Below are 14,478 nucleotides of genomic sequence, written 5' to 3'. Positions count from 1 at the left end.
TATCTTTGAATGTAAATATAAACTGTATGTATGTAGATATTTAAATGTATATAATGCTTGTATATTTGTAGATAGAAACATGTATAGTTAGAGCTTGTAATTGTCTAGGGTAAAGAGCTTTCGGTGTTAGGAGAGAGTGCTCATAATCAGATTAGAAAAGAACTAGTATAATATAGATAGAACTACTGTCATATGCTGCATATTATAGATTGTTCTAGTGCTGAGTATAATTAATTGAGTGTTTTCTACTATTTTAGTATCAAATCGACAAATGAGAATACAAAACTCCTGATGAAGGCCAGTCGCCGAAACGCGTTGGATCTAGTTTTGTAATGGGCAATGATAATCAGTTGTTAATTTATGGATTATTATATGTATGGTAAATCACTGTAATCAGATATATATCGATGCTGAGAAATCTACATGAATTGTAAAATGAGTATACTAACTGTTATTTATATATATAAAAAAAGTGATATATAATAAAAAAAATGTTATACAAAGTGTGGAAAAAGCAAAAAACAATCATTAAATAGAGGTTTTATAAACACACACATCACGGCATTTCAATCTATATTTTTTTGCAATGTGTGATAGAGTATAAGAAACATACACATAACCCGGTGTACAGGTCAGTTTTCAAAAAAATTGCATTATCCCTACTAGGGTTTATCCGTTTAGGTAGGGGCCCCCTTTTTTCTAAAACAATTATTCTCGCGGCAGGTCCGTGAGGGGTCAATTTCAGATCACATAGTTGCACTATAGGGCATTTTCTAGTATCTACTCACATTTTAGAGCATCTCTCCTTCCCACTCCGGAGGTTTATCCCCTGGATTGTTCAAGCTCTATTAGATTTTAACTTTGTTTTACCTTAACAGGAAGTACCGTGATCCCCATTTCTTTGACTCCATACAACAACACGTCATTTAATCATGGCCAAAATACTCACTTTTGGTTTCACAGATGAACAGTATGCCAACATGGTAGGGAGTACAGTTTCCTTTGGTGATTCAACATCACTTACAAAAGAAAAAAATGATGATGTAAACATTTTACTTGGCTTAAGAAAAAAACTAATAAGAATAGAACAGCATGGTCAATTCATGCTGAAGTATTTGAAAGCGGGAGTGATACCACAAGGTCTGCGTGTACGCAATATACCTGGCCTTTTTGTTCACATCAAAGAATTCCTGGAGCGCTGGGCTCTTATATCTAACCGGTGCTCCAGGGATCATATGATGTTAATTGTGGAAACCTCAAAAAGTATACTACAAGATTTGGCAAAAGAAATATCTGATTTAGAGGAAAAGATTAAAAATGCAGGAATAGTAGAGGATATAAAGAAAACACTTGATGATATAGAAAAAGATCTCAATTCCTACTCAGATTATTTGATAAAACGAAAAACTGACAAACTGCAGAAAGATATTAAATTCTTTACTAAAGACACAACATATCCCTATTTATCTGAAAATTATTATAAAGAGAGTGAAGAATCTTTTGATAATTGGGGCAACAAGTCGAATAGAAATAATAGAACAAAAACTTTTTCACAATCATCTGGATCTGAGGATGAGGGCATGCACTATGATGGAGGATATCAGGGAGGATATCAGGGAGGTAGACCCAACATCAGATATCAGAACAGGAGATCTTTTTTAGGCCAACGTCCTTCAGGCAGAGGGAACTGGAGACCGCGATACCAGCCGCGTTTTCAGAGTGCTCCAGCCCAGAATTATCAATTCCCAGTACATCAGCCCATGATGCAAGAACAATACCTGGAAACCAGGAACAACCGTTACTGGAGGAATTAGAACAGCTACCCATTTTCAACCTCTCCAATCAGAACCTTACGGAGGACACCATCTCGGTATTCTCCAAAGGTCTTACCTTTGCCCCACATTCAGGCCTCAATAAATTCGACCTCTTTAGAGATTTGCAGACTTTCATGAGAAAGATAAGACTCAAATTCTTTTTCTCTGGACAAGAGAACAATACTGAAGAATTTAACCTTTCTGGATTGAAACCCAAATCAGTGTTTACACCTACTCTAGACCAACTTCCTCCTCAGGTGGCAATTTTTGAACAGGTCATATACGACAAGTTCACTAATCTTACCACATTTGTACCTAGAACCCCCTTCAATTTATCTTCGAGCCAATACAAGGCACTTGAATTGATTAAAACAAATAAAAATATCACAGTAAAAGCCTGTGATAAGGGAGGAGGCATCGTGGTATATGACACAACCAGATATGTCCAAAAAATGGAAGAGATGTTGAATGACTCCCGTTTCTACACCCGTATAACCAAAGACACTACTGCCAAAACTAGAGCCAAGATAAAAAAGTTGACAGACAAAGCACTCAGAGAGGGGAAATTTGCAATAAGGAATGGCAATACCTGAATATAGACAACCCGAAACTGGCCAGCATATACGGCATCCCAAAGGTTCATAAAGATACCAAAGATCCACCTTTGAGGCCAATAGTTACAACTATTGGCTCCATAACTGAACCCTTAGCAAAGTATATCGATGCCATTTTATGCCCACATATTGCCCGAATCCCAGGATATGTGCAAGACACTAGACAAATAATCAACCTAGTGGAAAATATCAAATTCTGTAACACCTCCCAAATACTAGTCACTATGGACATAGAGGCTCTCTATAGTAACATTCCCATCTTAGGTGCACTAGAGGCCACTCATTGGTTTATCCAAAAACATCAAATTTCTTGTCCATCGATTTTCATTCTGGAATGCCTTAAGATCGTGCTAACTGATAACATCTTTGAATTTCATGGTAACATCTACAAACAACAGCAAGGAGTCAGTATGGGCGCTTCTTGCGCCCCTACTATAGCTAATATATATATGTCCCGATTTGAGGATATATACATATTCAATGAAATAGCGCCGTTCTGTGAATCTGTGACCAACTGGTCCAGATACATAGATGACGTCTTTTTTATCTGGGTAGAGAATGAAGACATTCTGGAGGAATTTTTCCTATGGATAAATGAATGTGATGAAAACATTAAGTTCACCAAACATGTAGACAGGGAACAAGTGGAGTATTTGGATGTCGTCATCAAGCACCAGGAGGGGGCCCTTGCCGTTGATCTTTTTGTAAAGCCAACGGCAAGGAACACCCTTCTGCACTACGACAGTTACCATCCTACTGTGCAAAAGAATAGTGTACCTTTTGGTGAATTTTTGCGTCTCAGACGCAACTGCACGAGCATCCTTGATTATGATGTAAAATCCACAATGATGAAGGCCAAATTCCTTGCACGTGGGTACCCGAATAAAATCATAAGAGATTCGTATAAGCGGGCTCGCTTTTTTGATCGACAATGTCTCCTTGAACCTAAAACCACCAAAGTAGTCCCCAATTTGATTTTCATAGCTAAACACTCGGTCCTTAACAACAGAATAAGACAAATAATGTACGCAAACTGGCATATATTAAATGTGAACCTCTCTAAGACAGAGCAATTGCCTAAACCCATCTTTGCTTATAAGAGGAACAAGTCTTTGAAAGACCATATAGTAAGATCCAGAATGTTGCCACCTAACACAAATGAACATCAGATCTCTTTAAATATACAACCAGTGACAGGCACGTATGGTTGTAGTAACTGTAAATCGTGTCAAACAGTTTTGCAAGGTCCTAGTCTTACATTTAATAAACAACAGGTAAAACCGAGGGATCTCAATAATTGTAGGACTAGCAATGTGATTTATCTCATTATCTGTCCCTGTCAATTAGGCTATGTGGGCCAAACTGGTAGAGCGATCAATGTGAGACTGACAGAGCATAGATCCGCTATACGAACGAAGAAATTAACTGCTCCCATGGTCTCACACTATCTAGAATATAACCATACCTCAGATAGCATGTCTTGGTATATTCTGGAAAGAGTTCAAGTAAAGACTGGTTTAGACTTGGAGAAAGTCCGCAAGATGCGGGAAGTTTATTGGATTTTCCTGCTTGGAACAGCAACCAATGGGTTAAATGCGGAAATCCCATGGGAACAAGCACTGCTATAAGACACACATAAATAAATATATCTGTGTACCTGTGTTCTTGATATAAGAGTTAACTGTGAGAGAAACTATAGTCCATGTTTTGGCAATAAATCAAAATGCAAATGTTGAGAGGAAATAAATAATGCTTGCAGATGCATGTTTCAATTAGTTATGAAAGATCTATGAGATATTTACTATGATTTTGTCTATACTAAAGGTGGGCGCTGCATATTTCCCATATATTTGTATAATTATTCTGTGTTGTTGTTCATATCCTTTTCTTCTCTTCTCCCTCTCTAGTGTCTGCAGATTGCAAATTAAGTGTTCCCACAGGTGATATATTGCCTTTTTTATATATAAACCTGTATGCACATTAGTCATCCCGGCAGGTTCTGTACCTCTTCAATATGGCGGCTCTCTTTACACCATATGTTACACCTTGTTGGTTGTAAACAATTCTTCACGCTTGGTGAGCCTTTGACTATATCCGTTTGCGATTTCGTGCGATAGAATTCTTTTGCATTAGGTGCCACAGATTAAGCAGCTCCCACACACTGATATATCCATTGTTGCCCTCGGGTCATTCTATATTCACATTCCACCGAGTGAGTAAGTATTTAATAGGCTTTGTGTTTATCTTTTTCCGAACACTAGTATAAAAATTCTTTCTTATCTCAGGCAATAATATTCTGACCAGGGTTTTAATATATGAATAGTTGTAACTACACTCCAAGATGGCGGCCAACTCCGGTCTAAATGTCCCGACTGGACTCCTCGTTCCGCTGTCTCGAATACCGCGAGACTCGTTTTGAAGCGTCACATGACTGCGGGATCGAGTAGTTTAAATATCCTACATACGCCCTGGTTCCGGTGCAGCAGTTCGGGTATGACGGAACTCCGCATCGGTTCTATAGAAAGTAAGTGAGGACTCTACCAGCTCAGTCCGTTAGATTAGGTCAGGTATCACCCACAATCATGCAGATGTCGTCAGGCTACAGCCGTCAGCCATTAATGGCGTACATTTAGATGCCGGTTTAAAATGTCGTAAACTTTGCATTAGTCACTTAGATTCGCTGGCTACTGAGATAATACTGTGACTTGTAACAGAAATAGTAGTGGAATTTAAAATATTCCTTTTCTTCATTTCTTGCCGGTTTTTACAGACAGGATTACATCAGTGCTTTCGGGCTTCACCTCACCATCTAGCACGATCCTTGTACTCCACTCCTAATTTTGAGCAGTGAGCACAACCAACTGCCGACTTTCAGCAGGTATATTCACTGGTATAATCGTAATATTAAAATAGCTACCTCTGCGAGGAATGATAGTAATCTTATACTCTGTTTAAAATTTGCCCTTGTTGCAGCATTCGCTCTTGTGCCAATCAAAGATGTTAAGTAGCCTGCCTGAACCGTAATATCCACACAAGAAAGTTAAAAGTAGGTGACTTTTGATTTTATAGTCCTGCCTTAGTTGGTAGTATCCTACGGCTTTCACATGTACTTATATCTTGTTTTATTTTTATTCTTTGGTAGAATTATTTATATTTCGTCAGTACCCAAGTTCTGGGGAGTGCCACACAATAAATTGTTTTACTCAAAGCACATTTGAAGAATCATACCGCCATTAGAAGAGACCAGATCACAGGTATTATAGCTTTAAATCAGTGGTTTTTGGAATCATAGGTAGATTATTATGATCATTGAGCCTTCGTTTCAATATTTTTCACAACAGATTTTAAACCTGTTCAAGAACTTACTCCGTGTCCTCACCCAGATACTGCACATATGTATCAAGTACAGAATGCCCCGTAGATTCTAAAGGTAGGACACACATCAATTTAGTACTTTTAAGCCAGTTACTAGTAGCCTGTGTGAGCCCTTGGTTACCAATCTGCAGTCATTTAAATTCATACTCAATATGTATTGAATACTCATGTTTGGCATAAAAATTGAAATATGGAACATAAGACAATATGGAAAGAAATGGAATCACATTTATCTTTGAATGTAAATATAAACTGTATGTATGTAGATATTTAAATGTATATAATGCTTGTATATTTGTAGATAGAAACATGTATAGTTAGAGCTTGTAATTGTCTAGGGTAAAGAGCTTTCGGTGTTAGGAGAGAGTGCTCATAATCAGATTAGAAAAGAACTAGTATAATATAGATAGAACTACTGTCATATGCTGCATATTATAGATTGTTCTAGTGCTGAGTATAATTAATTGAGTGTTTTCTACTATTTTAGTATCAAATCGACAAATGAGAATACAAAACTCCTGATGAAGGCCAGTCGCCGAAACGCGTTGGATCTAGTTTTGTAATGGGCAATGATAATCAGTTGTTAATTTATGGATTATTATATGTATGGTAAATCACTGTAATCAGATATATATCGATGCTGAGAAATCTACATGAATTGTAAAATGAGTATACTAACTGTTATTTATATATATAAAAAAAGTGATATATAATAAAAAAAATGTTATAAAAAGTGTGGAAAAAGCAAAAAACAATCATTAAATAGAAGTTTTATAAACACACACATCACGGCATTTCAATCTATATTTTTTTGCAATGTGTGATAGAGTATAAGAAACATACACATAACCCGGTGTACAGGTCAGTTTTCAAAAAAATTACAGTGATACTGACGCATGGAATTGAGCTACATTTCTAAGCCCTGATGAAGTCAGAGATGCGGAGGCATCAGATCTGACTAAACACGTGTTGGCTATTGTGCTATCTGGAGAAGACTAAAATATACCTCAAGAATAAATCATCGGAATTGAAAGAAGACGGACTGAACTTTGATTTCACGATACACATTGTGTAGTGCTCAGGATAACTTGTTTGTTGTTGTTGGACTGGTTTTCTGGTCCTTTCTCTGGGGGTTTGAGTGGCTGCCCTCTTCCTTGGAGCACACAACCTGAATAGTTTGTATTAGATTGGAAGGATTATTAGAAAAATAATTGCGCACAAGAGCCTTGCCACATTGTGCTTTGTCTTTCTCAACATATAGATTGGGCCCTTAGTCAGAAGACAAAATTGTTGACCAGGACATACTTGTCTAGTGCATCCAACCTGCGTTCCAGTGACGCCTGCCTGAAATTACCGTACACTGCCATTGGTGCTAAGTGCTTTATGTGCTATTTTCACTTAAATATTTAAAAGTTCATATCTTGGTTCTCATGATTGTAGCGTTGTCATTTTGGTGTTATGTTATGTTAATTTAACTTATTGAGCGTGTGAATACCCGGTGGTGTCTTGGCGCTAAAACTAAAAGTAAGCCCAAGGGATCTTGATCTAGTTCTGGAACAGCCAGGTTTTAAGACTCTTTCTAAAGGAGGATAGTGAACCTGCGGACCTAATATGCATTGGATGCGTATTCCATAATTTGGCCGTACCATAACCAATTCTTCAGCCGCCCCAACTGGAGGTGCGAATCCCGCGAACCATCAAGAGCCTAGAGTCACTGTGGAGAATAGTTGTCTACCAGGATGATACCAATAAAAATACTTTTAAAGAGTTATTCAAGGCTTATAAGCTAGGCATAGCATCTTAAACTTGATGCAGCTTGCTACAGGAAGCCAGTGGAGTTTTGAATTTCCTCAGGTGTCTTGCGGCTGCATTTTGTACCATCTGCAGATTTTTTAGATGTTGTTTCTGCATATTCTGATACAATCCATTGCAGTAGTCTAGTTTTAATAGCACAAATGCAGTCACCACCGTCATCCTAGAATAATTAGGAATGTACGGAAGAACCTTCTTCAGTTTCTTGATCAAATGAAAGGTAGCAGAAACAATAGCATTAGTGTGCTGTGAGTACGATAGCTTATTATCAATCAGTACCCCTAGATTTTTTTGCTTTTGCTACCGGTTTTGGTAATTTTCCCATCTCAATCGGCCACCGTAAGCCATCCCATTTTGGTTGAAGGTTACCAAAGATCACTATCTTGGTTTTCTCTGAATTAAGCTTTAGACAGTGTTTGCATATCTAATTATTTATTTCCAGCATACAATTTTGAAACTGAGGTGTAGGGGAGGCTTGATCTTTATAAGTAGCTACCACAATCTGTGTGTCACCGACTCGGCATAAGAAGTTGAGCTAAAGCTGAAATGCTGGATCAAAGAAGCCAGTTCCGACACATAGATATTAAAAAGGGATGGGCTTAACGACGAACCCTGTGGAAACCCACAAGGCAGAACATATTGGGTAATTTAAAATGGTCAAGGGTCACTGTTTGTCTTCTTCCCATTATAAAATAAGATAGCAAGGAGAGTGCCAAACCTTTAACACCTCATTTTTTCAGGCACAATTGTAGCAGATTATGGTCAACTATCAAATGCTGACGATAAGTCCAGGAGAATTAGAGCAGCGGCACCACCTCTATCCATCACTGTCCTAATCTCCTCAGTAGCCTTAAATTATGCAGTCTCCGTCTATGTTGTGGACAAAAACCAAATTGAGAGGAATAAAGTAAATTGTTATCCTGGACAAATTGAGCTAGCTGTTGATTCATAATTTTTTCCACTATCTTAGCTTAGAATGGCAGCCTGGCAATGGGACGGTAATTGCCCTCCCTCTCCTAGGACGTGCCTATCCATGCGGAATGCGGTTTTGGTTTGAGGTGAGTGAAGCCACTGGTTGAGTACAATAAGTTGGGAACCCCAGTAGTATAACTGTATGTTCGGAAGTGCTATGCTACTATCATACTAACCTTTAACCAACATGCTCATTGCTTTCCGGTCTGGTTTCCCTTCCCAAAGGAACCTACGTTCTTCAGTTTCTATCGTCCTGAAATACGATGGAAGAACTGGAGATGGGGTATTCTGCAAGGCATAAAGAAATCTGGGGAGTGCCATCATTTTAAAGAGCACTGCTATCCCTAGTAGAGTCAACAGTAGGGATTGCCAATGCTTGGTATCTCGGCGTAATCTTTTCAGGGGCTCTGGGAGGGTTTTGCTCATAAAATTGTATGGGTTCGCTGTGATGTAAATCCCCAGGTATTCAAAACCGTATTCTACCACTTTCACCTCGCAGTCCTTAGGTATGACTGGTGGGGGCCACTCAATACATACAGGATAGACTTGTTCCAATTGATTGTATACCCAGAGATATGCTGTATGCCTCGCAGATATTTAGTAGTCTAGGTAGTGAACGTTTTGGGGATGCCATGTATAACAGGACTAATGCAAAAACAACAATGATGGACAGAATGCAGAACAATGTCATACATTCACCCCAGTACAGAGATCTGGGCCTAAATCCATTGTTTTTCTGTTCACCATGCCATTCCAGTTTGAACCCAGCCATATGCAAATCAGTCTTGACCCTGTGCCTAATGGAAACAGTCCAGCCCGAACTGCCAGGCTAGGTCCTCCCTGGACTAGAAACAAGCATCCCAGGACCAGTTTCGGGGTTCACCCGGCATCAGCCAGGATAGCTTGACTCCAGTGGCATGGAGAGCACGGGACCCATGTCTGGGCATACCCATCCCACTTAGGGTGACAAATGCAAAAACAACAACTGATGGACAGAATGCGGAACAATGTCATACATTCACCCCGGGACAGAGATCTGGGCCTAAATCCATCACTTTTCTGCTCACAATGTCATTCCAGTTTAAACCCAGCCATATGCAAATCAGTGTTCACCCTGTGCCCCCTGGGAACAGTCCAGCCCGAACTGCCAGACCAGGTCCTCCCTGGACTGGATACAAGCATCCTAGGACTGGTTGTGGGGTTTCACCCCTCATCCACCAGGATAGCTTGACTCCAGGTGGCATGGAGAGCACTGGACCCACGTCTGGGCATACCCGTCCCACTCGGGGTGACAAATGCAAAAAAAACAATTGATGGACAGAATGCAGAACAATGTCATACATTCACCCCAATACAGAGATATGGGGCTAAATCAATTGTTTTTCTGCTCACCATGCCATTCCAGTTTGAACCCAGCCATATGCAAATCAGTCTTGACCCTGTGCCCAATGGGAACAGTCCAGCCCAAACCGCTTGGACAGGAAACAAGCATCCTAGGACATCATCTGCGTACAGGGATATCCAGTCCTCTCACTTCTCCGTCCACCGGAGACAGGGGACAATAGGGCCTCTTCTTATCCAGGCCGCCAGTGACTCCAGGACGAGAGCGTAAAGGACAGAGGGCAACCCTGTCATGTTCCACGTCCCAAGGGGAATTTTCCTGAGATTCTGCCGTTGACTACCACTTGCGCAAGTGGTTTTCAGTATAATAGACATATCCAAGTGCAAAATTTAGGCCCCAACCCCATATGTTCGAAGACGGCGAAAAGGAATGGCCACTCGACCGTGTCGAAGCAATGCACGTGTCAAGAGAAAGGATGATTGCATCTTCCTGAATAGTGTGCCTACAGCCCAGCAGACTGTGCAGGCATCACAGATTGGGTGCCTTATTCCTGCCCAGCATAAACCCAGATTGGTCTGGATGCACTAGTTTGGTGAGGTGGGAGGTCAGTCTGTTGGCTAACGCTTTGACCAGAATTTTGGCCTACGCGTTGAGCAATTATATAGGGCGATAGGATGTGCAGTCTTGGGCCGGCTTCCCCGGCTTGCGGATGGCGACATCGCCATGCGCTTGTCTTTTGTGAGCTCTCCCTCCTCCAGGCGGATCTTGTACATACTCAGTAGGTACGGAGTTAATTTTGTTGCTGCTTTCTTATATAGTTCAATGGGGATGCCTTTCGGCCCCAGGGTTTTCCCAGACTGTATGTCTCCCAGCTGGGGGCCGTGGAGGGAGTTACGGTGGGGCAGGGAGGCGGGGAGGGGGCGGGGCAGGGTGGAGGGATCTAAAAACTGGCATATGGATAATTGCAGGTAAGTACACAATTTAATTAATAAAACGAATTTCGTAGCTCGCACTGCATCGCAAAATGCGATGCTGTGCGCGCTACGAATAATAATAAGGGGAATAATAATGTTGAGCGGTCGTGATCACACCCTTCCAAATCTTGGGGTTCTTCAGGTATCCCGGGTATATCGGGAATATGCGGCGCTGGCTTGGGCATGCATAATGTATTTAGGGGCCGATTATGATGGCGGACGGACCTGAGTCCGTCCGCCACCATAGAGTAGGAGGGACCGTCCGCAGGGGCAGCGGCGGTCCCTCCGTGCAAATTAGGATGTGACCGCCATTGCGGCGGGTGCTGCTTGAAGCAGGACCCGCCGCAATGATAAAAATGTAAGTTGTGCATTTGCATGCACAAAGCGGCAGGCACCTTGCGGTGCCTGCCGCTTTGTGCAGGCAAATGCAGGGGGGTATCATACCCCCCATGTGCAACCCCCACCCCTTCACCCCTGGGGGCCTACAACGGGCCCCCAAACACAAATCCGTATGCCTTTACACGGCGGAAATGCCGCAGTGTAAAGGCATCTTTCTGCAGACATCCTAACATGGCTGGCGGTGTCTGATAGTGCCGCCAGCCATGTTAATGCTTTTCCGCCGCGGGCGGAATCCGCACGCGGCGGAAAAGCGGAGGACAGATAGTAAGACCCACCAGCCATCCTAATATGGTGGTGGGTCTTTCAAGGCTTTGCGGCGGATTTCCCGCATCCTCGGGGCCGGCGGTGGCTTCCGCCGGCCCGGTGGATGCGGGAAATCCGCAATCGTAATAGGCCCCTTAATGTGGATGGGGGAGTGGTCCGAGATGCCTCTGGCTAGGTGACTTGCTTCACTGAACTTTCCCTCGCTATCTGCCAGTGTGAGTACATAATCTATTCTGGAGAGACTATTGTGTGCGTCCGAATGAAAGGTGTATTGGGGAGCCTGGGGGAATCTGGAGCGCCAAATGTCCACCAGGCCTAATGCATCCAGGAAATCCGCAAATCGTGAATGTGTTAGGTGTTGCTGTCTGGGGGCATCCGATCTACTGAGTCATTTAACATAGTGTTGAAGTCGCCCCCCACTAATGGTTCTCCCTCTGAGAGTTTAAGGAGAAACGTGCTTAGTGCCGATAACACGAGAGAGTGGAGTGCGGGGATGTATACTGTGTCTATATTGATGGTACGTCCCTCCCATTGGCTCGAAATGGCTGCAAACCATCCCTGGTCGTCCATCCAAGTTTGTTGAATAATGACTGGGAATTGCTTTCTGACCAGGATCCCTACCCCCGTGAACCTGATGTAAACCCTGTGTATGCTGCAATATGAAATCCCCATCGATCAAGTGTTTTACACTTTGTTCCCACCAGGTGGGTATCCTGGAGCAGGGCCACCGCCTGGCTTTTGAGATACTGTAGGATATGACCCCTCTTCAATTTGTCTCTGAGGCCATTTACATCCCATGAAATCAGTTGGTGTTGACCACTCGGAGGGTGTAGGATGGGTGCGGATGCGGTGCGATTAATCAGTGCGGACGCATGTCCCATGTGAATTGTCTGTATGAATAGGATATCGAAGTTGAAGCATTATGTGAACGCTTTCAAGTCATACTATAAACCATATTGAACCATCATAAGAAAATAAACAATAACTATAAGTCCCTGCCCACCCGGATCTTCAGTCTTTTTTATGTCGAAGAAACTGAGCCTTTACTTAGTTACCGCCGCTGTGTAACCTGGAAAAAAGTTACTGTGCTGTGCTCGAAGCACATCGGAGGGCCGTACGGGCTGTCGGGAGTATTAGGTCATGGTCTCGGAAATTAAAGATGCAGGCCAGTGTAGGCCTGGGGGGGTGACGGCCCCAGTCTGGGTCTGCCGCCAGGGACTCGGTGGGCCCTTTCTATTGAGAAGTAGTGGGAGAGACCTCGTGGTTGTAGGTGTTTTTTGATGAGGTCTTCCATGAATAGGTCCATTGCCGGCCCCTCCGCCCCCTCCGGCACGCCAATATTACTGGCGTTGTTGCATCTTGAGTAGCCTTTGTAGTCGTCCAGTTTTGCGGCCATCACTTTACTTTCAGTTTGTAATTGTGTTACTTGTGCTTGAGAGTGGCTGAGTCTTTGCCAAAGGTCGCTGTTGCGGTTTCCACCTCTGTCACCCTCGTGTTCATGTTTTTAAGCAGAAATAGTAATGGAAGGAGCGTCTGATTCACAAAAAAAGTTACCAAGCAAATCTGGATCCGTTGCTTTCTTTTCAATTTGTTTTATTCGCCAGAAATATTTCGCCAAAATCAAATCAAGAAGTTTCAGGAAGATCAAATCCAGATTCCAACAAACGTGTTCATCAATTCATAAATCCATTACAATGATTATTTCATCCAGATCATTAGTTTTACACAAACAGAACAGCCTTTGTTTACGAGCAGCCTACGTGTTTCGTCCTCCTTAGGACATCATCAGGGCGCATCATTTTATAGCTTATAGATGCTGGTACTGTATCCTTCTTCCAAATTTAAATTGATCCATTATTTGAATACCCCTACTCGTCCTGCCTGTATAACAATCTAAAGTGCACACCATCCATCCGCGTTGATAACATATTCCCCTTAATTCTTCAAAACACATAATGTTCAATCAATTGTTGTACTCTTCAATCCGAAATGAACATACCTCATCATTTTATAGCTTATAAATGCTGGTGCTGTATCCGACAATTAAAGAAATGGTCACCAGGAACTATATAGAGCCAGGGGCAAGATGGCGGCCGTGGCGTGGTCTGTGTAGCAGCTCGAACCTCTCCCTCCTGGCTCTCCGAGAAGGGACCGGACATTACACCCTCACCTGATTGCTTTCTCTGTCGGCTGATGGAGAAAAATCTTCTGTGTTTCGTATATCTGCAGCTCTGTGTTTCAAGATTCTCAGGCAACAAAGTAGCGAGGTGCGAGGTGTTTTAACCCTCAATTTGCCGTGAAGCTATCCGGAGTCGACCTGAGCCACGATGGAATAATTTCGATTGATTACACCTGGGGAAATAAACATTGAGCTCCGTGACTCGGAGGTTGTGCACCGCCGACGGGAGGCTGTAGCTGACAGAGTGACACCTCTCCGAGTGAGAGCGGGCTGATGCTGTTGCAGGGCGGCCTGTGTTATAGCCGTTACCGAGCTCGTCTTTGACGTCTCCCAGCGTTGTTGCTGGGTTCTCACTTTGGTGTTGCCCCTGATACTGGAGGAGCTGTGGCGCGCAAAAAGAAAATGCCCCCCAAACCAGCAGGTTGAAACCAAAGCTGGGTTTCAACCTGCTGCGTCGGGGGAGCTAGAGAATGCTGGTGGAGGCGAAAGCAGTACAGCCGATGGAGGTGGAGGTGAGAGCTCCCAAACTATACCCCCGTGTAATGTGAAGGGTGCTGCGTCGTCCTCTAATACTGCTGAAGCCCCGCGTTTACCACAGCAAGGCTCACAAAGTCTGAAGGCAATGTTTGAACATCAAACCTTGAAGAATTTAGAAACCCAAGCTGCTGTATCAAGCACACTAACCATAATAACCACATCAGATATTTTAGTTTCCGACAGTAGCATGTTTGAT

The 14,478-nt window shown here is 42.5% G+C and overlaps 1 long non-coding RNA gene across 1 annotated transcript in view; it reads right to left on the bottom strand.

The window, feature by feature from the left end:
• LOC144753550 (uncharacterized) overlaps positions 1-14,155 on the bottom strand; it is a 285,586-nt gene extending 271,431 nt beyond the window's left edge. The window contains exon 1 of the long non-coding RNA XR_013594408.1: positions 13,737-14,155. This is a non-coding gene — a long non-coding RNA (uncharacterized LOC144753550). The remainder of the gene's footprint in view (positions 1-13,736) is intronic.
• Between the last annotated feature and the right edge of the window lie 323 nt (positions 14,156-14,478).

Source organism: Lissotriton helveticus, chromosome 5_1 (genome assembly GCF_964261635.1).
Source record: "Lissotriton helveticus chromosome 5_1, aLisHel1.1, whole genome shotgun sequence".
NCBI classification, from domain to species: domain Eukaryota; kingdom Metazoa; phylum Chordata; class Amphibia; order Caudata; family Salamandridae; genus Lissotriton; species Lissotriton helveticus.
The sequence above is the reverse complement of the archived record's forward strand: the minus strand, read 5'-3'. Positions and strand labels throughout refer to the sequence as shown.